This window comes from Halyomorpha halys, unplaced genomic scaffold (assembly GCF_000696795.3).
Source record: "Halyomorpha halys isolate HHAL.00 unplaced genomic scaffold, Hhal_1.1 Scaffold27.1, whole genome shotgun sequence".
In the NCBI taxonomy this organism is placed as follows: Eukaryota; Metazoa; Arthropoda; class Insecta; order Hemiptera; family Pentatomidae; genus Halyomorpha; species Halyomorpha halys.
The window spans coordinates 1,021,865-1,043,143 of NW_027115109.1; the positions used below are offsets into that span (position 1 = coordinate 1,021,865).

Sequence of the window (21,279 nt, forward strand, 5' to 3'; positions counted from 1 at the left end):
TTATTCTTTCTTTATATATATATATAATTCGTAAAATATTTTAATTTCAAGTTACTCAATTACCTTATTAACTACCTTAATTTATTTACTGACTATATATGAAAAGTTAAAGGACTTTAAGTATAGATAGAGCTGTCTCTAGACGTTAACCTATTCGGTACACAGACATCGTGGGCCGAAACAAAAAAAAAATCGTTTGACCGGTCAACTGCTTTTTGACGTGATAAATTGATGATATAATTTTTTTAATTAAATAAAAGTTATACCAACCCAATTCTTATCCAGCAGAATAATTTATGATTTTATTACAAATTAAAGTCAGAATTCACTTTAGCAGTATTTAAAAAAAACTTTACAAACAGTTTAAATCATGGCTGTGACTGCAACAGTTTTTTCGTAGCTGTAAAGTATCATTATCAACTATATTACTGTCAACTATCACGCCAGATCTTGTACGTAAATACGCCCACGACTTTAAAAACTCTCATGATGGTAGCTATCATACATTTTACATATTTTTTGCGATTGTAACAGTTGACATTAATTCTGAAATATTTTGTTTTTAATCAATAAATATATATATATTTTTTTTTGAAAGATGTATTTCAGCTAAATAATTATCCATCGTTGGGGGCGACGATAGCCGCATGATAACGAGCCTGTCTACCAACCCAAAGGTTGTGAGCTCGAGCCCCAGCCCTACCCGTGTATTTTTCAAGTATATCATTTACAATACTCACTCACAGCCTCTCCCCGGGCATTTGTGAGGGCCGTTAGCCTATGGGTGGGACTCACAAAAATAGGCGTGGGAGTGATGAACCCACCCAATGAAAACCATGTATTACACTAGTATATCTCGCGCGGCCTTGGACCTCCATGGCGCCCATAAAAAATATATATATATATATATATCCAATAATCTGAAAACTTTCTATAAGTAATTTTTTTTTTTGTTGCCACTTAACAACAATATATGTATGTGTGTGCATTTTCAAACATTTTATATGTAAAACCCCAATTTCTTAACTTAAACATTTTGGTATTGCTTTTAATGTTATTATGCCCATTTTTTAAAGACCCTTCCCTTAGTATAATAGTCAAAAACTACCGATTTTTTATTTAAGTGGAAGTATTGCGATCGTCCAAAATTTCGAACCCAATTTTTCTATCTAAATGCACGTTTTGAGGTCCACTGATAAATATCGATGTCTCTTAAAATTGGCTGTGTGTGAATACCCCATTAGAAACTGAAATTACATATATATAACTTCATATTTGATAATTTATTGTTACTTTGCTTCTAATAATATATTAAAATAATTATTATATTTATTTTTTATCATGGTGATTTCTAAAAAAATTATAGTGATCATAATTATATTTATCTCTTTTTTTCAGGTTCTGAATGAGATTCCGAGCCTTTGTTTTGATCACTTGTTCCATCCAACTGTTTCGGTGAGTATCGATTTATAATATCTACCATTATATTAATAATTTTCTTTATTTTTATTTCAAACATTTTTTTTTTAAAATCTGGAATCGTATTAAAAACGGCAACGAAAAATATTTTCAACCCACACTGTTGCCAATGCAACAAAGTGTTTGAGACAGAAAGAAGTGCTCACTCAGAAATACATAGGAATTGCTAGAGAATGCGCACTTCTGCCAAAAATTTCCAAACTGGCTCTTTCATTGGTTCCAGTCATTCAAGAAGTATTTGCTTTATACCATTTTGCCAGAAAAAAAGCATATCATTCTAAAGTTTGTATTTTTACTTTTTTTTGTTTTTGTAGTTTACTTGGCTGTCATATCTTTCACTAAAAAATCTATTAAAAACCAATCTTTTTCCTAACGAATTAATATTTGTAAATTAAATTAGAGATATTTTATTTATTAAATTTTTGTATTTTACTCAAAAGTACTTGCCATATCCAATGCCTGTTATGGGATTTGTCTCGGAAAATTAATTATTTACAATTATATGATTAATATTTTATAACTTTAACATTTCTAGTTTATTTTAACGGTTTGGTATTTGTGATTGTAGTTTCGCATTTCGTTTCATACTTCCTTCTGTGGAACGTCCATATAAGGTCATTCTTGATTTCCTTATCTGACGCAACACATCCCTTGCCATATCCTTACTTTTTTTCAGGATTACCATCTCTCCGAGATTGTTTTCATGGAACTAATTTGGAACGTTATGTTTGAAATGTTACACGATCGTAACTGTGTAATAGGTTGATTGATGGTATCCATTATTACATTAAACCTCGTTACCTTTGGCAACATTGATGATTCTAGATCCGGTTGTTTAACATGGGAAGGTTCATTTTCCAAAACATCATGTGCTCTGCGATGCTTTTTGCCCTTCCTTACATGTCCTTTCCTTCCAAAGCGTTAGGTCCACTTCAATAGTTCCATTTTTTGACAAGGTTGTAAAGAAGACGGTCGGAACTGTTACTGTGATCTGTTCCTGAGCAGGCTGCTGTCGGGGAGACCAAGGAGCTTGGCACGTGCCAAGGCCCGGAACTTGCTCTCTATTTTTACTCTTCTTCCCCCTCCACACTCCTCTGATCCTACATCCCCTCAAAAGCGACCACTTATTTTCGAACCGCCGCTCCTCTCGCCTTTAAAATCATCATTGCAATTATTTTTGGGTGCTTTATTTTGAGATTGTTGTGTTTATATCTCTTCGCAAGGAGTCAGCACTGACAACCAGTAAGTAGTTGGGCCCAGAAAAGGTCACATACATTCATTAGGTTTTTTTTCCCCTCCCCCAACTTAACCTTAAAATACCTGACTAAATTATATTTTATCCTGGTTGCTGTGTGGAGTTTTGCTGTGGAATTTTTATCTCACCTCAAAGCCTAACCTGTTCCTGCTATGCGCTTGTTGAATTATTCTTCTATTTTCTTTTATGGAGCCTCATAGTGGAATTCCTGATTGAATATTGGTTATGAAGGGTTTAATGATGGTTTCAATTTATGTCTTTTAACCATTTTTTTGATGCCTTTTATGATCCCAATCTGATTTTGAACTGTATACTTCAAAGCTTTAAATGTGTGCATTGCTTCAATATGACCTGGCGCAATGACGATTCGACCTTAGGGAGGCAGGTTGCACAATTAGGCGTGTCGTTTCCCCCTTTCTATCAAATTAATTGTTATTCTATTAGCACCAATATACTGTGAAATCCATTGTGTCATTTAAATTATTTGACCGTAGTCCAGACGTGTACACCATCTGCGGTTTATTGGAATTTTTGCTGAAGCTACAAAAAAAGAAATTGCAATATCCCATATATAAGCCTACGGCGAAAAGAAAAAAAAATGCATACATCAGACTCTTTAGATAAAGGTTTTCTATAAAATTATATTCTTATATAATATTTTAAAGCACAATTTATTTTATCTCATTTCATGTCAATTAATTCTTAAATTCGATGGTCTTTTTGAATAAAAATTAGGAACAGTTGATGTAATGATTAAATAATACCAATTCATTAAAAATAACTGAATTTCAGTTAATTTCATTGGCAATCGAAATGTATATAATGTTTTGGATTAACGAAAAAAAATGCAGTGGTCATCTTAAAGATGGAGACAATCTGTACAGTTAGATTTGGGCATCAAGACTTAGCAAAATCATCAATATCATGTGCATGGTTTAGAATGTGAAATTTTCAGACTTTTTTTTCTTATTTTTACATCTGATTCATGTCTTTTTTTCTATTGCTTATTGTTATGTTATCACTTAGTGAATCCATTTAAAAATTCTTAAGCCTCTACGAATGGATTTATGTATATATACATATGTACAAAGATAGATTTTCTGTTTTAGTTTGTAGTTCTAAATTTGTTTAGTTTTTTACTTGAACTTGACTTATAATAGGGGCTAATTATATTTAGAAAACAACTTTTTTATATTAATATCATTAAAGAATTATTGGTATTTATAATAAAATATTGTTATCACTGGTATTTATAAAAATAAATGTTTTTTGCATTAAATTTTTTTTTGTTTTTTTCTTACCAAAAGGAATTGTATGTAGAATCAATCTACTGATGAATGTTACCTGTTTATTATTTTTTAAAAATTTAATGTATACTTCACTTATATAATTTATGGTTAAAGGCTTTGTGACTAAATTCTGAGCGTTCACAAAAACATTCTTGACTAGTTGTTGGCAGTTCATAATTATCAAAAAAGAATAAAAGTTAAAAGTATGTTCAATGAATGGACGTTGAAACCTCAACCAAAATCGATGTTGAGTTTCTAGCAAAATCAATGTTGAGTTCTGTACGGGAGTGGCACACCTCCAGCTGTGATAACACATGTCAGAACACACATGTCCACCATACAATTTCATACTCGCCTTAGAACAGTTTCATGAAAAATTTTCTAAGTTAAATATTAACATTTATTATTCTAGGTCTCTGTAATTAAGACGAAATGTGATTTAAGTTTTATAAATTTGCTATTTTTTCTTATAGGATTCCTTCGGCGACCTATTGTACAAAAAGTGAAACAATCTGACCTTTTTTAAAATCCAGAAAGCTGAAAATTCTTTTATTTCATTAATCTTCTAAATTTGCCCAAATTATAACTACATATTTTAGTCTCCTGCTTATTTATTACCATATACATTATAATTAGCATATTTCTTATCAATTAATTGTGGTGAAGACGATTAATTTTCTGCATTGATTAGAAATATAATCTCTCTTTAAGTACTTAAACATTTCTTAAAACTTTCAGGATCAAATTACTTGATATAATTCTTGGAAAACAACTCATTAAATGATTGTTTTTATCTTATCTATCAATTAACTAAAAAAAAAAAAAAAAAAATGAGCTGTCCCTTTTGAATAGTTAAATGAACTATTTCATCATCTTAAACAACAAATGAATTGTTTTATATTCTCCGTGAATATGAATTCATTCTTAGTTTTAGTTGGCGTAACTCAAATCTTTGATAAATTCTTCAAAGAATTAATTAAGAATTCAATTTTTTTTTCAAATATAACGAAATAATCATAATTAATTCCTTCTCATCCTTCCTGATTTTAAAGATTCATGGAATTATCGATATGTTGAATATGGGTTAACAAATATTTTATTTTATAAGAAAAACAAAATCTTTATGGCATATGGCATATTTTACTAATTTTTAAAATCATCTGGGAGATTTTTTCATTGCATCTGGGGTTGAAAATTTATCTTAATCAACTTTTTTTTTTTTTATAAATCACACTATTATAATGGTATTCTGCTTTTTTTGATTGATAATTCTGTATTGAAATAAAGCTATTGATTTTTTATCACACTATTATAAAATATTTTTTAATTGGCCATTAAAGTCACAATATTTTTAAATTACTTTAAACACAATGTTTTTAATGCACTGATTTGATGTTTTATTTGTATTCTTTTTTATTACATAGTAATAAATACCTATTAAGAGGCAGGGAGGCATTGAGAGGCATTATCGGGTGGGCGTTAGGGTCACCAGGTCACATTTAATAGGGTCATCAAGTCCGATTCCCGAGCACTTTATACCAAAACAATCATAAAATAATTTCTTATCATTAAAGAATATCAAAGGCATATCGGTAAATAGTTTATTGGACGGTAATGCCTTTTGTTATTATCATTATTTTTTTTTTTTATAAAAACTAATAGACCACTTAAATTCTTTTTTTTTGGTTGCATAAGTTGATTGTAGCGCAACCATATAGTTTTATGAATTCATTACAGTCATTGTATAAGAATCAGATGGTGTAAGGTTCATACTGTTTCTTTGAAATTGTACTTAAAAAATATATTATTTTTAAAATTCCGAATAATTAAGTATATACAATTTTTTTTTTTAAATGAGTTAATTTAATCACTAATTCAACATTGCTTCAATAGTAACATTTTAATTGACTGTAAATAACTAGCATTTATTCAATATTTTACTGATATACTCTAACTATTCTATTATACTCACTCCTTTATATAAAGTGTATACGCTCCTTAATGGAGTAATAATGTATGATGTTTAGATCTATCCGCTCATGAACCGATTCAAATTTCCTTACTGAGTGAGCTATAGTTGATTTGGGAAGAAATGAGTGGTATGTGAGGGAAAGAGCTAGTAAGGAGAACGAAACCTCCATTATTACTGAACGGTGAGCTGCGAGTTATAAAAAATATTTACTCTCATTAATTTCTTATTTGATTTAATTCAATTTCAATTTGAGTCTCATTACAGAGTTAGTTAATGTTAATAAGTCTTGAAAAAATTGAATCTTCTCCTCTTTCCTATTCCATCCTAAATTTTCACTGCTTCTCATAAAATAGAAATAGATAGCTCATTTGAGTGAGTAAACGAGTCTTTACTTTGATAAAGCAATAATCTATGTTGTTTAGATCCATTCGCTTATGAACCGATTAAATTTCCTTATTGAGTGAGTTATAGTTGATTTTGGCGAAAAGAGTGGAAGAGCAAGCCAGGAAGGAGAAATAAAAACTTACTGACTAGTGAGATGCTTATAAAAAAATTGCGTTCCAATTTATTTTTTATTCGGTTTAATTAAATTTTTTTCAGCTGCTTACATAGTAGAGTTGGTTAATCCTAGCAAGTTTTGAAAAATTTGAATCCTATCCCCTCTCCCTTTCGGCAATCAATTTCCTCTAAGTGGTATTCATCTCATAAAGTAGAGATAGATTGCTCATTTGAGTGAGTCATTAAGAATAAAAAAAAAGATGGATCATTCATATGATCTGAGTGAGTTTTTTTAATAAATTAATTTTAGTATAAAATTCTGAATTTATGAAAACTACTGTGTGTATATACCTAGACCCCTGTAAATTTAGACCATAAAACCACACTGTAATTATTTAAATATTATTGAAATAATTTTAGTGAAACCTATTACAAATTCTTACTTAATAATTTTTCTTTTAAACTATAATGTTTCGAAAAATGTCGATTTGATTAATTTAAAATTTCGTACGTATGAAATAAATTTAGTCTAGTGTAATCATCTTTGTAAATTAGTATTCGATTTTATTAATTTAACGATATAGGTATACTAAGTCATTGTCAATCATTTGGAATTTATTCGTCATTTATCAGTCAAAAATTGATGTCATTTTGATTGTAAATTTGATGTTATTCAGTTCCGATCCATCATCCATCTATACACTAATCTATAAACAGTTTGCCCTATTAATCTGAAAAACTTCCGGTCCATTTCTAAAACTATAGTCACATTTTATTATATGTTTATAATTCGAGTATATAAATTATATATAACCTGAAACTAATATCTTAATAAATTTGATACTTCTCATAATTTTTCTAAATATATTTCTAATATTATTATTTCGATTACTGAACGTATGAACCTTCATTAAATATAGTGGTGCTGTTTTTTTTCCTTTGTTTTATAAATTTATTTATTAATTATAATAACTTAATTATTAAAGTTGTTATTAATGTTATCAATAGCTATTCCAAATTTACTGGTTTATTTAATTATTTCAAGCTAATTGCCTTACAATATTTACAATCTGACTACGTTTAGTCAATTAAAATACTGAATAATCCAGATTTCAAAATATTTTATTGTATAAATAAGTAAAATATAGGAAAGAGCCATTTCTGCCTTAAGTAAAATTATTTTTAGTAATTTTATTGTTATTGATTTACAAAATAAATTTCAAATAATGATCGTATAAAAATATTATATGGAAGATGAATTTTTAATGATAACTACTGGGCAAATCTTAATCGATGTTAGTGCTGTTTATAATTCATTAGTCTGAGATTTAGTAATCATTAAACCAAGATAATATTTCATTATTATCAAAAATGTTGTTCTTACTACTAGAATTGTTGTTGTTGCTAGAAGTTATTCTTAGTAGAATAATAAAAAAAGTAATATTTTAGTAATGCAATACCTTCATTATAAGATTTGATAAGACTTGGTAGAAACTATAAAGACCAAGGACTGAACTTGAATATTTTAAAATTTAAATACATTTTCAGATGTTTTTATTATGCAACTGAATTCAGTCTGCTCGTTTGTTTATTTATTTATTTTATTTTTTTTGTAGGCTGTTGTTTGTGCACCTATTCAAATTAATGGATTTGGATACCATAAAACATATTTTTTCTTAGTATTTTGTGGTGTTAAATTTCTAAATGAGAACTTTTTTGTTTTTACTTAGTGACTTTTTTTCAGTATGTACTATATGATTATTGTGGCCTGTAATATTTAGAAAAATCCGTTGAATCCTTCAAAGTGAAATCACGTATACATAAATTCCCCAAACATTTTGTAAACATGACGATTTTTTTTTTATTTATCAATTTAACAGTTTGCTTACTGTTTATTGCAGTGAATATCCTTTTATGGTATATTCTCATTCGTACCATAAAATAAGGTGTGCCAACAATGACTAATATTCTTCCAATTCTTAATGTTTATTTACTTTTTCATTGCCAGGGCCTTTATTTTTATGCATTTTTTAAACAGATGATCAAATATCTTTAAGATTTATTGCATTAAGGCGAAATCAACCAAATTTTATTTTGAATATTTAAGGATGAATGCAGAACAATTGCAAAATATCGAAATTACTTTTTTAGAATACATTCAGTTTTTTGCTTACTCCCTTTATTGTACAGGCGATAATATTTATTATTATAATTATAAATGCTGAAAGAAATGGAGATGGTACGCATAATGTAGAGAAAAAATTCTTAAAATAATGAATAGTATTATGCTAAGCATTATTTTAGCTTAGAGTAACGCCCATATTTGCTTTTATCAAATAATTCAAACAATTTCAAGAAGAAAACTTTATTATTAGGCAAAAGTTTTGAATTATTGAAACAATTCAAAAACAATAGTGCAGCTTACTCACCAGACCGGGGAAGAGAAACTTTGAAAAAATATTGGAAAGGTTTTTTTCTGGAAAATTTGGGACGCTGTATTCTGGAAAATATTAATAAGACTATTAATTGTCATTTAAAGTTTCATTTGTTCGCAGTGTTAGTTTGTTCCCGTATTAGGTTTATTGGCGTTTCTGGTTTATCTCAAGAGTTTGTTAATATTTTTATATTTTTGTTTATGAAAATTTACATTAGTCGTAAATATATTTAAATATTCAATAGTCTTATTGAATATTTGGAGATGCCTTACTACATACTTTAAGATTGCATATAGTGTGGTATATTTCGTAGATATTTACTGCATAAAAACTCGGACTCTACAGCATAACTCAATGTTTTGACACGTATCACATATGCAAAACTACAATTGTATTTATATTGTTGTAAAATATCAATATTCCTTTATCTCCGCCGAAGCCTAATTTTTACTTATTATTTTGTAGTATTATATTTCTTTACTTTAAAAATAAATAATCATATTATTTTTTTTTAATTCAAAACTTTATTTGTTAGTAGATATCAAAATCTGCCACAAAGTTGTTGGGCAATAGGTAATAGTGATGACTGATCAAATTCATACTAAAATAAAATAACATAAGGATAAAAGTAAATGAAAAAGTACATACAAATAAATAAAATCTCTCTCTAAATATATACAAAGAAGATGATAAAGAAAATAAACATAATCAAACCATGTAAATGAAAAAATAAATAAAATGAAATAATGAAAATAAATAAAATAATCTTCAGTAATATTCACACTGTTAAATACAATATTTACACTATCGACCTTAGGATCTCTGAGCCCACTCTCTCTCACATGTGAGGGGTAGAGCAGAGTTCTTTGAGATCACAGCACATCCCTCTCACTGCGTCACTGGTAATGAGCCAGTGGAGGCTGAGCAAGTGCAACTGAGTGGAGCATCTGACCAGAACTCAAATTATCCATTTTTATTTTACAATAAGACTCTTGGCCACTGCCGTTTCAACTATCGAGGTGGATTGTAGGGATGGGTGGAACTAGATAAGGATTGAACCTAAAGATGAGGATGATTAGAAAAGTTTTGAGAATTTGGTTCGTATGAGGTGAAGGACGAAACGGATATGAAGGAAATTACAAGAAATAAAAATAAATATCTTAGAACCTTAACACCACCATGCATTTAATATAGGTATATTCAGCATTTTGCCAGTAATAAGGTGAATTTTCCTACTGCAACATCAACTTTCGGTGCTTAGTGAAATCAGTTATGCAATAGTTATGCACGGTTATATGCACCAATACAAACCGGGTCACCAGTATGCTTAAGAAATAAACAAGTTCACCTTATCCAGGATCAAGATAATCTTACTGGAAGAAGATCAAACGATTCTCCAAGTTCTTTCCAGTTAGATTCTAGACGTCTATCCATGTTTGCCCTATCGCTCAAAATATTCTTCCATTATGTGCCCCATCTTTGTGACTCCCACGTTGCATTTGATCTTCCTTAAGCCTAACAACACACTCAGAAACAGATTTATTCTGTGGAAGATTCGCGTGGGAAGCTATGCTATCTATGTTACCGGATCGATCGGTTTTAGTGAGTCACAACTCGACTAATAATACAAAAAATAAATAGTCCAACTTAATTTCATCGTGCCCGATGAGCTTCAACCCTCAAGCTTTTGATACTAACTTTACGAATATCTTTAATCCTTTCTATCTTCTTAGTTGACATTTAACTCCTTAAAATATTCATCTGCATAGAATTAAACTTGAGTTCAAGTTTTGTTTTTTTTTGGCTTCATGTCTATTTCTAATTTGCTTTTGAAATCTTTTTGAAGGGCCTGTATTCATTCCACAAGAGTTTTATCCTTCTGTCGATTTCTTAATTCATTTTAACTTATAAGATAGTGGTTGCTATTTATAAAATTCCACATTGTAGGACTTCATCGCGGCTAAATAGTTTGGCGCGCATTCGATGGCTGTTGATATAGATTTATGTATGTTAGCTTCAACTTCACTTCATACTATCCAGCCCTGATGAAGATCTAAAATAAATTCAATAAATAGTTACCACTATTTCTCTTCATATATATTTTTTTTGTCGGTTGGCTCTACAGACCTAGTAAATATTTTGCCGCCCGATCTAGCCTTCTCCACGCCTGCCTATCTTGGGCTACTGATTTCCAGTTTGCTGCATACAGCTCTTTCTCATCTTTGTTCTATCTATCCATCTGGTTTGTGGTCTCCTACGTGGCGTCTATGCTACTATACTGACATTGTTGTGTAGATGCGTCCTGATGGATAGCTTCGAGCCACATCTCCATCCTTGCCTTCTTATCATGAGATATTGACTGACCAGTCTCTACTAGTAGTTCACTGTTAGTTCTTCTCCTCCATCTGTTAAGGCTAAGATCCCAGATCGCTCCTGTAATTGTACGGTGGACTTTCAGATTCTGGTATTTGAAGTGAATAACCAGTTGTCATTATTAGAAATAATGAACAATTGAGAAATACATAATTGAAGGAGAAAAGTAAAGATTTTGAATCGGAAAAATCCGAGTGGTCCCGACCTGCCGATCTTATATACACAGCTGTTATTAAACTGTTGTATTCTTGGCATGAACAAAGTTGATATTGTTTATTTTTAGCTCGAGAAACCCTAGTTTTATTTTTTATTTATTTAATACCAGATCGGCCTGGGCCCTGTTTCATAATGAAAGCTAATAGTATTAGTTCATAGTACAAGTGTAGAAAATAGTGTGGTAATAATACTAATACTTATTTTTTTCATGATAGGGATGACTATTGGTGATATTACAGGAATTAAAAATTACTAAAGTACAAGTTACTATTGTACAAGTCTGTGTAATTGAATTAAGATAAATTTACAAGACTAATAGTATTAGTTTGTACTTAATTATGAAGCAGGGCCTTGGTGGGCCTTACATGGTTAATGTATGACGTACATTTTCTTTTTAACAATTCATTATGGAGAGTTATTGTCTCAAATAAGACACCTATTAAATAAATAGATTAAAATAATAATCCTTGATAAAAGTAAAGTTTATAACTAAAACAATGACATTTATGGATTTAACAAAATAAATAATTGACTTTTAATGGAAAAAAAAGAAAGTGAATTTAAGAAAATGTTGAAGAGAAATAAAATATCAAGATAAAATAAACTTTTAGAGTGACAATAACAGAACTGATAAATATAGAACTTATAACAGGATGTCCTGCAGCAGCCTGGGCTTCAGTCTTCGGGTTGTGGTTGGGTTTCCCAGGTTGTAGGTCACTGCTCCTTTAACTGTCTATAACTGGGAGTGGATCTTCATGAACCTTTTTCTTTATGTAATCAAGAAACCCTAATTTTTTATATAATAATTAAAAGTTGTTATGATGCGTAGATTTTTGTTTTTACTATTAAGATCAGAAGTTGATAGTTTTGCTGCATATTGTGGTACATATATACTGAACACATTTTATTATTGTTAATATTTAATTATTATAATTAATCATCTCTGTTAATTAATTGTGAATTTCTAACAGTTTAAATGATAAGGAGGTGTTAAATTTCCGCGTTGACCTCGAACCTAAGAAAAAGGGCATGTGCTAAAGCTAAGCTCCTAAAGCAGGTAAGCAGAAAACAGATATTGGAAACAGTTGACCTGCCCCGCCCACCCTAGGCTCTTTCAAAACCTCCTCATTTTCTCACTTTGGGATTTGCTTTCTCATTTTTACTTACACCTTACTTCTATTATATCTTTTATTCATATAAAATATGTGAATTTTTTACTTCCACTAATCTGTATACGAAACATGTACCTAGTAGTACAAGAGCCCAAGAGAAGAAAAAAGGCAGCTATCTCTCCTCAATTTTTTATTACTTTAATAAAAACTATGTATAATTACTAGTCAAAATTGATGAGTCTGCCAAGTATAGCTAGGGAAATATAAAATAGCGGCTGTTTAAAAGCGATAAAAAAATTTAATTTTTCATTCGGAGCTCTATATCTTAAAAACTAACAGCAGTAGAAAATATAAGAGAACGTCGTTTAAAAAAGAGTAAATTTGCTAAAATATGAGCCCTAATAGAGTTATTTAGGTTAAATAGTTTTCGAGATATAGCTTTTTAAAAAGCAACATTTCATAAAAATGTATGGGACGTACTAAAAGATCAGTAGTTAGAGAATTTATTTTGAAAAATTTATATCTCAAAAACCATTTGACGTACAGATGTCTATTAGCCCTCAAATTATAGCTAGTTTAATGAGCTATAAAGTAGTTTATGATGTTTATCTTGGTAGGAGTAATAGTTCACATGAAATTTGCTAAAATAAATTGATTTATAGTTGTTCGGAAAAATTTTCATTTGTCAAATTTATATTCATATGTGAATATCACAAAAACTACTACCCCTAAGAAGATAAGTGTCATTTATTACTTTATAGTAAGTTAAATTTCCTTTATTTTGAGTGTTTGCAGACATATGTGCGTCTTATGGGTCTAGAGATATATTTTTTTAAAAATCCAACATTTTATACGAACAACTAGAAATTAGCATTTTGTGAGTTTATTTTCACAATTATCATAAAAACTACTACTCCTGCAAAGATAAAGATAATTAACTATTTTGTAGTAAATTTAACTACCTTTAATTTGAGCGCTGGCAGACATCAGTACGTCCAATGGTTTCTGAAATAAAGTTTTTCATAAATTAAATTTATTGTCTGAACAACTATAAATCAATTTATTTTAGCAAATTTCATGTGAACTATTACTCCTTCGAAGATCAACATCATAAACTACTTTATAGCTCATTAAGCGAGCTTTAATTTGAGTGCTAATAGACATCTGTACGTCAAATTGTTTTTGAGATATAAATTTTTCAAAATAAATTAACTATAAAAAAAAAAATTTCATCAAATTTACTCTTCTTTAAATAATGTTCTCTTAGATTTTCTAGTGTTGTTGGTAGTTTTTAAGATATAGGAGCTCCGAATGAAAAAAAATGTTTTTTTTTTTAAGGTTTTGAAATAACCGCCATTTTTTTTATCCCCCTACCTATACTTGGCAGACTCATCAATTTTGACTAGTAATTATACGTAGTTTTTATTGAAGCAATCAAAAATTGGGGTGAGATTACTGCCTATTTTTCTTCCCGGCTCTTGTACTATAGTATGAAGCATTGGAATAGTATAAAATTTCTGACCCAAATTTCGACTGAAATGATCGTTTTAAGATACCTAAGTACCGTTAAAAATTTTTATTTTTTTATTTAGAGTTAAAAATACCTGCAACACTAGAAAACCTAATAAAAACTTAAAAGAAGAGTAGATTTGCTAAAATATGAGCCCTAGTAGAGCTCTTTACATTCAATTGTTCCCGAAATACTTTTTTTTTAAAGAACAATATTTCATGAAATATATATTGAAAAATCAGTATTTAGTAAATTTACTTATTTTAGCAAATATCATGGAAATAACTACTCTTAAAACGATAACCGATCTTAACTACTTTATAACACATTAAACTAGCTTTTATTTGTGTGCTAATAGACATCTATACGTCTCATGGTTCCTGAGATAAATATTTCCCACAGTTTACAAACTACTGATTTTTCAGTATTTCATGAAATGTTGTTTTTAAAAAACAAAAGTATCTCGGGAACTATTGGACGTAAACAACTCCATTAGGGCTCATGTTTTAGCAAATTTACTCTACTTTTATAAGATGTTTTATTTGGTTTTCTAGTGTTGTGGGTAGTTTGAACGATATGGATCTCCGAATGAAACAGGGTTTTTTTTTTTTATTGTTTTGAAACAGCCAACTTTATTTACTCTCCCGAACTATACTTGGAAGATTAGTGATAATATATATGAATGGAATATGGTCCGGGTGCGGTAAAAAAAAAACTCAAATAGTAGAATTATTCTATTTTATTGAGCCCTGTATATATTATATCAGGCTCAATAAAATAGTATAATTCTACTATTTGAGTTTTTTTTTTACCGCACCCGGATCATATTCCATTCATCTATACACACGGTCAATCAATAATCTTCCAGTGATAATATATAGTTTCCTTTAATGTATTATTATTCAAATGGAGGCTGTTTCAAAACGTTAAAAAAATAAAAATAAATACTCAGTATGTAATTATAAAGAGTATGTAAGCGCGGCCACTCTGGTTTTGGCCAATATATTGTTTAACCTAAAAATCATTCTAAAGGGACTTGTCCCAGAATAATGATTAACTATTTGTTATTGTTCGTCAACTTTTATTCAAAAATCGGTTTAAAAATAACTCAGACTTTGAACTTTGAAGAGGCAAAAACACGGATTATACTTTTTCTACTGAGGAACCACGTTACTTTATGTCTAATGGAAACGTATACATAAAAAAATTCTTATTATTAGCTTCGGTCTGACGATTATTTTTCATTTAACTTATTATTTTTGAGAAAATAACTTCGTTGATGTACGCTTTACTAATATATTGTAAATAATTAATTTAGAAAATTTCTTAAGCACTGATATTTTGTACAAAAATTTGAATTACTGAGTATCCAGTTTTGCATGTATGATATCTATTTAAATTGAATGTATATTGGTTGATAAGAAGATACATAACGATAAATTGTTTTTTTATTTATTGTTTATTTTATTTATTTTTTTTTTTTTATTTCTAATAATTACTGACCAGTTTTGCTAGTCAGCTTCCAATAAGTGGAAGATTCCATCAAATTACAATAAATAACGAAACTGTAAATCAATGTATTGTCAGAAAAGATGAAGATCACATGAATGCACAAAAATAGCACATCTCACTTTAACAATCTAAAAAAGGCTAAACACATAGTACTTAGTACATCACTCCTATACAGTTCAACATGTTCGTATGAACTATAAGTACAATGTTTTGAAATGATATTCTGAGACTAGTATTTTAAGTTAAGTTTGAAAACATAGTATATCACTCCAAAACATAATTTTTCATTCATACTTGTTAAACAGTTTCTGAGTGTTGTACTATCTCTATTTACTTAGCTTATGTTTAGACTGTTGAAGTGGGATGTGCAATCTCCTGTTTGAATTTATGTTATCGTATATTTTTCAGTCCTGATGATGCCTAGATTGGAGAAATATGCCTAATTAGATACGTACTACTATTTGAAAGAGTTGAGGATTTCTTTTGCAATAAATGTTCCAATCACAATCGAAAAGTAGTGAAAGAATATATATTTTTTTCTTAAATGGGAGAGTCGATATTGGTTATTTTTCCTCGATGCTTTTACATCTACAATATATTAATTAACATGAAACACGAAAATCATTTTTAAAAAACTTACAATAATAAAATTTATAATAGTAGTTTATTACTTTGTAGATTTATTTAAAAAATAAAATTAAAACAAAATTTGTTCTTTTATAATATTATTTTTGTAGAAAGTGGATTTAATGTGTTCCTAAGGATTTTTCCCCCCTCAATCATTCTGATTTATATTAAATAAATTAAATAGTATAGTTAGTAAAAATCATTATTTAATTAAAAACCTATTTGATTGTAATATTATCCTGCCCAATATAAGTACTAGATTTTTTTCTTTGATTGTTGAAAGAAAAAATCATCAGTGTACCGATATTTTTTATCACCAATTAATGGTGGTATAAAACTTTCGTAAATAGTTATTCCGTTGAAATACCGGATACGGTACCCACTTTTTAGCAGTTATCATTCTTAATGTGAATCTTATTGACCCATGTCTAAGATTTTTTAAGAATTGTTTAGGGACAATAGAATACAAATATTGAGCAATGGAGGTTAGGGTCCACCATTTTGTCTACCTGCATCGTGATAGCTTACCTGGGCCGAAGCGATCTCCAATGGCTGCTCTTCCCGGTTGTTATTTTGAGTAATTTTAATTTTTATCAGATTTTTTTTTTAAATTTTGTATGAGACATTTTTATAATATATTACAAAGGTTGTAATAAAAGTGTATTGATAGTGGTTAATGAGAAAAAAAATTATGACTGTGATTTTAATGGATATTTGACTTATTGGATATAAATGTTTTGACCTGGGCAGAATAGCCTGTATGAAGTTTTTGGAATGATTAAATGATATGTTTCATAGTAAATTAAGATTGTCCCTGAACATGGCCGAATTGGCCGAAACGTTGGACGTGTAAAAACAATAAAAGTTTTGAGACTATAATTTGGATAGTGTTTTGAATTATTTAGTAAATAATTGCCAGTCTCAAGAAAGAATTTTAAGATTATAAATAAGTAATAATATTATTTTCTTCTCAAAAAAATTAACTTAACATCCCTTCATCTCTTATAAATTTCTATAATTTCACATGTCAAGTTTTTATTTATTTTATGTAATGTAATTAAATATCCTAATATGTTTGGATTCTTTATTAGATTATTTTTCACTTATATTATAAATTAGATTATCAGGGTTATAAAATCTAAGACCTCAGTATTTTTTTTTTTTTCTTTCACTCGTTTATATTTCAATATGAGAACTAATGTGATCTAATCCAAAACTTTTTAGACCACAATTGTATTCCATTTCTACTAAACAGATTTATTTGGATGCCTGGGATTTGACAGCAACTTTTCCGCTAAAATCTACTCTCCGTAAGTGCCGCTTTATGTCATCGGTTTAACAGTATTCTAACGATTTTGTTCGTAATATCAGTGAGAAAATTAAACGTTCTTAAATATGAGATATGTCTTGTCTTCATTGAAATAGTCCTATAGGGTTCGTTGTATAAATTAACTCATTAATCAAAAGTAACTTAACTAATTTTTATTTAAATAATTAAACATTTCATATTTTTAGTGATAATAATAAAAAATAAATAAATATGAACGAATGAATTAAAAAAAAGACTTAATATATTGCGCATAAGTCTCAAAAGGTCATAGATAATACAAAATTGGTCGATAAATATAAACATAAATAAACCGAATTGTTTTCTTGTTCCCATGGTTGTTATGTTATGGGAATGTTTTTTTTTTTCTATTTTATAGAAAGGTTTTTGCGATCACTGTGTATTTTATAAAAAAAAAAGTAATAAAGTATAGAAAGAAAAAAAAATAAAAAGATAAAACAACCAAAATAATGAAACAAAAAAAGAAAAGTCATATACTATTATTATATATTGCTTACTTTTTATGCCTGTATGTTGTAAGATTTAAATAAGCATGCTCGAATGAAGTTGTGAAGCACATCTTCGTGTTTTTGAATACCGTTTTTCCCTATGGTGTAACAAAAAAAGTTTTTAGAGATCAATGTGTAATATTTTTTTTTTTTACAAGTACTAATTAAAAGGCTAGGATAAAAATTTTATTTTATTTTTTCATGCTTACACAGTATGGGTATTCATGATGTGTTAAATGTTATAAGTTTATGATTGTCAGTAGCCCTATTTAAAGTCATGTTAAATGTATAAAACCTCCTAGCGGATTTTCTGTGCAACTTGATTTATAACCTTTCCAAAACTGCATGTTATTGTTTACTTATAAGTTTTGATTTAAGTAATTTATTACAACATGCCTAAATTGAGTGAACAGTGGAAGTTGTGTGAAAGTTTGACTACTGAGTGTCTTGTTGATCTTTTAACTTGTGAGGAAGAGAATAAAGATGAGCTAATTGACAACTGTCATTACATTATTATTGTCATCCATTGCTTTATTAGTTTTAAAAACATCCAAAACAATACTAACACAAGCTACGAGCAAGTAACATGTATAATACTACATTGATTTTTACATTGTTTGTGACTACAACAAACAAAATCGCGTGGAGCTCTGCTGGTCTGTTTCGTGACGTCATTTTCCATTTAGCATACTCGCAACCATGTTATATCGTTTTGACATAAAATAAAAGAAGGAAATATTTCTCCGTTTAACATGAGTTTTTCCATTACATTAACATGTTAAACTAAAGATCATGAATACCCCTTATATTGAAAAAAAAAATACAATCCGAACCACAGATAATAAACTATAGTAATTTAATTTTAGCAACGAGTACTATTAAATCAACAGTTGTAAAATTTGGGTGAGTCTTTTTAGTACTTATCAATTTTTTTTTTAATGCTAAATCAGAGAATGTTTAATTTTTTTTTTTAAACTAAAAATATTCGTCCCAATGGAGCCATAGTGACTCGAAACCTTAATATTTTGTCCTGTTCCATCGGTTTCATTCGGTTTATTTTTTATGAGGAACACATACAGCTTCATATGGGGGTGTTTCTTCGTTTGTATAGTCGGAAATATGTTATGTGTGAACTGGGTTTGGGTTGGCCCCGACGAGACAGAGGGAGAGAAACTAATGAACCTAGGGTGCAAGCCACTTCCTCCAGATGATGAATCCCCCTTAACCTGCATCTCAACAATCTTCCATCGCTTGCATTATCTCTCAGATTTTTTTTTTTTTGCCTGATCTGAAATTTTGTTAAAATATTTAAATGTTTATTTATTATTATTCTTGATAATTAACTTATTTCTTGAAATTCGGAAGGATTTTTCTTATTATTTTATTGTGATAATCTTTTTTCGGTTCATTGTGCAGTGGAATCCCCTTTTAAACAGAATAATGTGGCTTGATTTAATCCGGATAACGCGAGATTTAAAATTAATAGCTCTTAGGAGTAGCAATGAAAAATTCTTGATATTAATGACAGTTATTTATTTAATGTAATAAACTAGATGGAGATTACTCCATTTTGTTTTAAATGAATTTAGCTCTCCAGTTAGATCTAAATAATAATCTATGGTATGAGTGGATTCCCAAACCCCTTGTATATTGAAGGATTTTTTTTTTTTTTTAACGTTTTGTATGCAGAAGGATCCTAATTTTCTATTAGGGGGAAAAACAAGTTAGGTTACTGAATTTTTTTGAGGATAATTAATTCAGTCTAAATGCTGTTACATCATTGTAACTGTGTCATCGAAACTAGTACATCCACAATCGATCACGCATTACAAAAACATAGCTGCCTGCACTACACTGTTCATAGTAATTAATTCAAAACCCCCTAAAAATGTTTGAAAAACTGGAAATTGATTTCTTGGCTCAACAGGTGCTTGTGTATTTATAAACATATATATTATACAGCACAAATATATTAATTTTAATTAACTTAACAGTTAACACTATAAAAATAAATAATTCATGTTAAATACAGATCACTTACATGATTTCAATTACGTAATTAGATGTAAAATACGTGTTATGGATCTAATTTACATCCATGCATATTTAAAATTTTAAAAATTCCAATACGACATTTATAAATGCCTCTTAAATTGTGTTATTTAGACATTTGTATAATAGAAAAATAGCTCGTATATTAAGATAACGTTTACAAAAATTGCCTTCGACATTTAATTAAACTTATATTTGTAAAGCTAAATTTAAAATAGAAACCTTATCCAAGGGCAAGAATGGATTTATATAAACATTATCATTTTTTTTACGAAGTAATCTATAGGAATATATCCAGACATCGTTAACACGTTGGTAAATTCATTTTAATTTCTATTTATATAGTTACACCACCGGTCAAAAGTTGACAACTTTAATTTTTCGAGAATTTAAACATTTTGGAATAAATAAAACGAATTAGAATTTAATATAATACTCAATATTACTTTATATAATATGAAATAATACTATTTTTTAGGATAAAATATATTTATTGGAAAGAGAAAAACTTTATTCAAAAACCAATCTCGCCCAACTGCATAATATTGGCATAGTCAGTAAATATTAAAATACATAAAGGAAGTCCATGAGTTTTTTCTTATTGTTCTAGTTCTTTAGTCTTTTTGTTTTTCTATAGTTTTCTTTTTTTCTCATATTTTTTTTTATAAAATTATTCATTTTGTTCTTCTATTATTACCCTAAATATCTACATAAAATTTTCTCTCAGTATAATGAATAGTAAAAAATTTAAATATAGAAAATATATTTACATAAAAATCCAGTACGGTCATGCACTATCATATTTCATTAAAATCGAAAAAAATTATCAACATATATGCATAAAAAAATAAAGAAATTCATTTAAATAAAAGTAATAAATATATAAGTGATAATTATAAATATTTAAAAATAAGGGGTAATAGATAGACAAATAACTATCTAACGTATCACAAACGTCTTATTTATTTATTAAATAAAAAATTATCATAAGTACGTAATATTTTCGTCGTACTTCAATTTACTTTTAATAGCTTCTGTGCTGTAATGATTCAATGAAATAATTATTAATGACTAAAATCATTTACAAAATTTATTTATTAGTAGTTTCTATAT

General features: G+C 28.6%; 1 protein-coding gene across 4 annotated transcripts in view; it reads left to right on the top strand.

Annotated features, from left to right (window-relative positions):
• Mef2 (myocyte enhancer factor 2) overlaps positions 1 to 21,279 on the top strand; it is a 364,222-nt gene that overhangs the window by 280,060 nt on the left and 62,883 nt on the right. For 3 of the 4 annotated variants that reach the window (XM_067052185.1, XM_014424937.3, XM_067052186.1), the window contains one exon: positions 1,399 to 1,455. The gene's annotated coding sequence lies outside the window, so the exon portion shown is untranslated. Of the gene's footprint in view, positions 1 to 1,398; positions 1,456 to 2,565; positions 2,722 to 21,279 lie in introns of those variants that run through there. The other variant, XM_014424955.3, reaches the window with a different exon arrangement.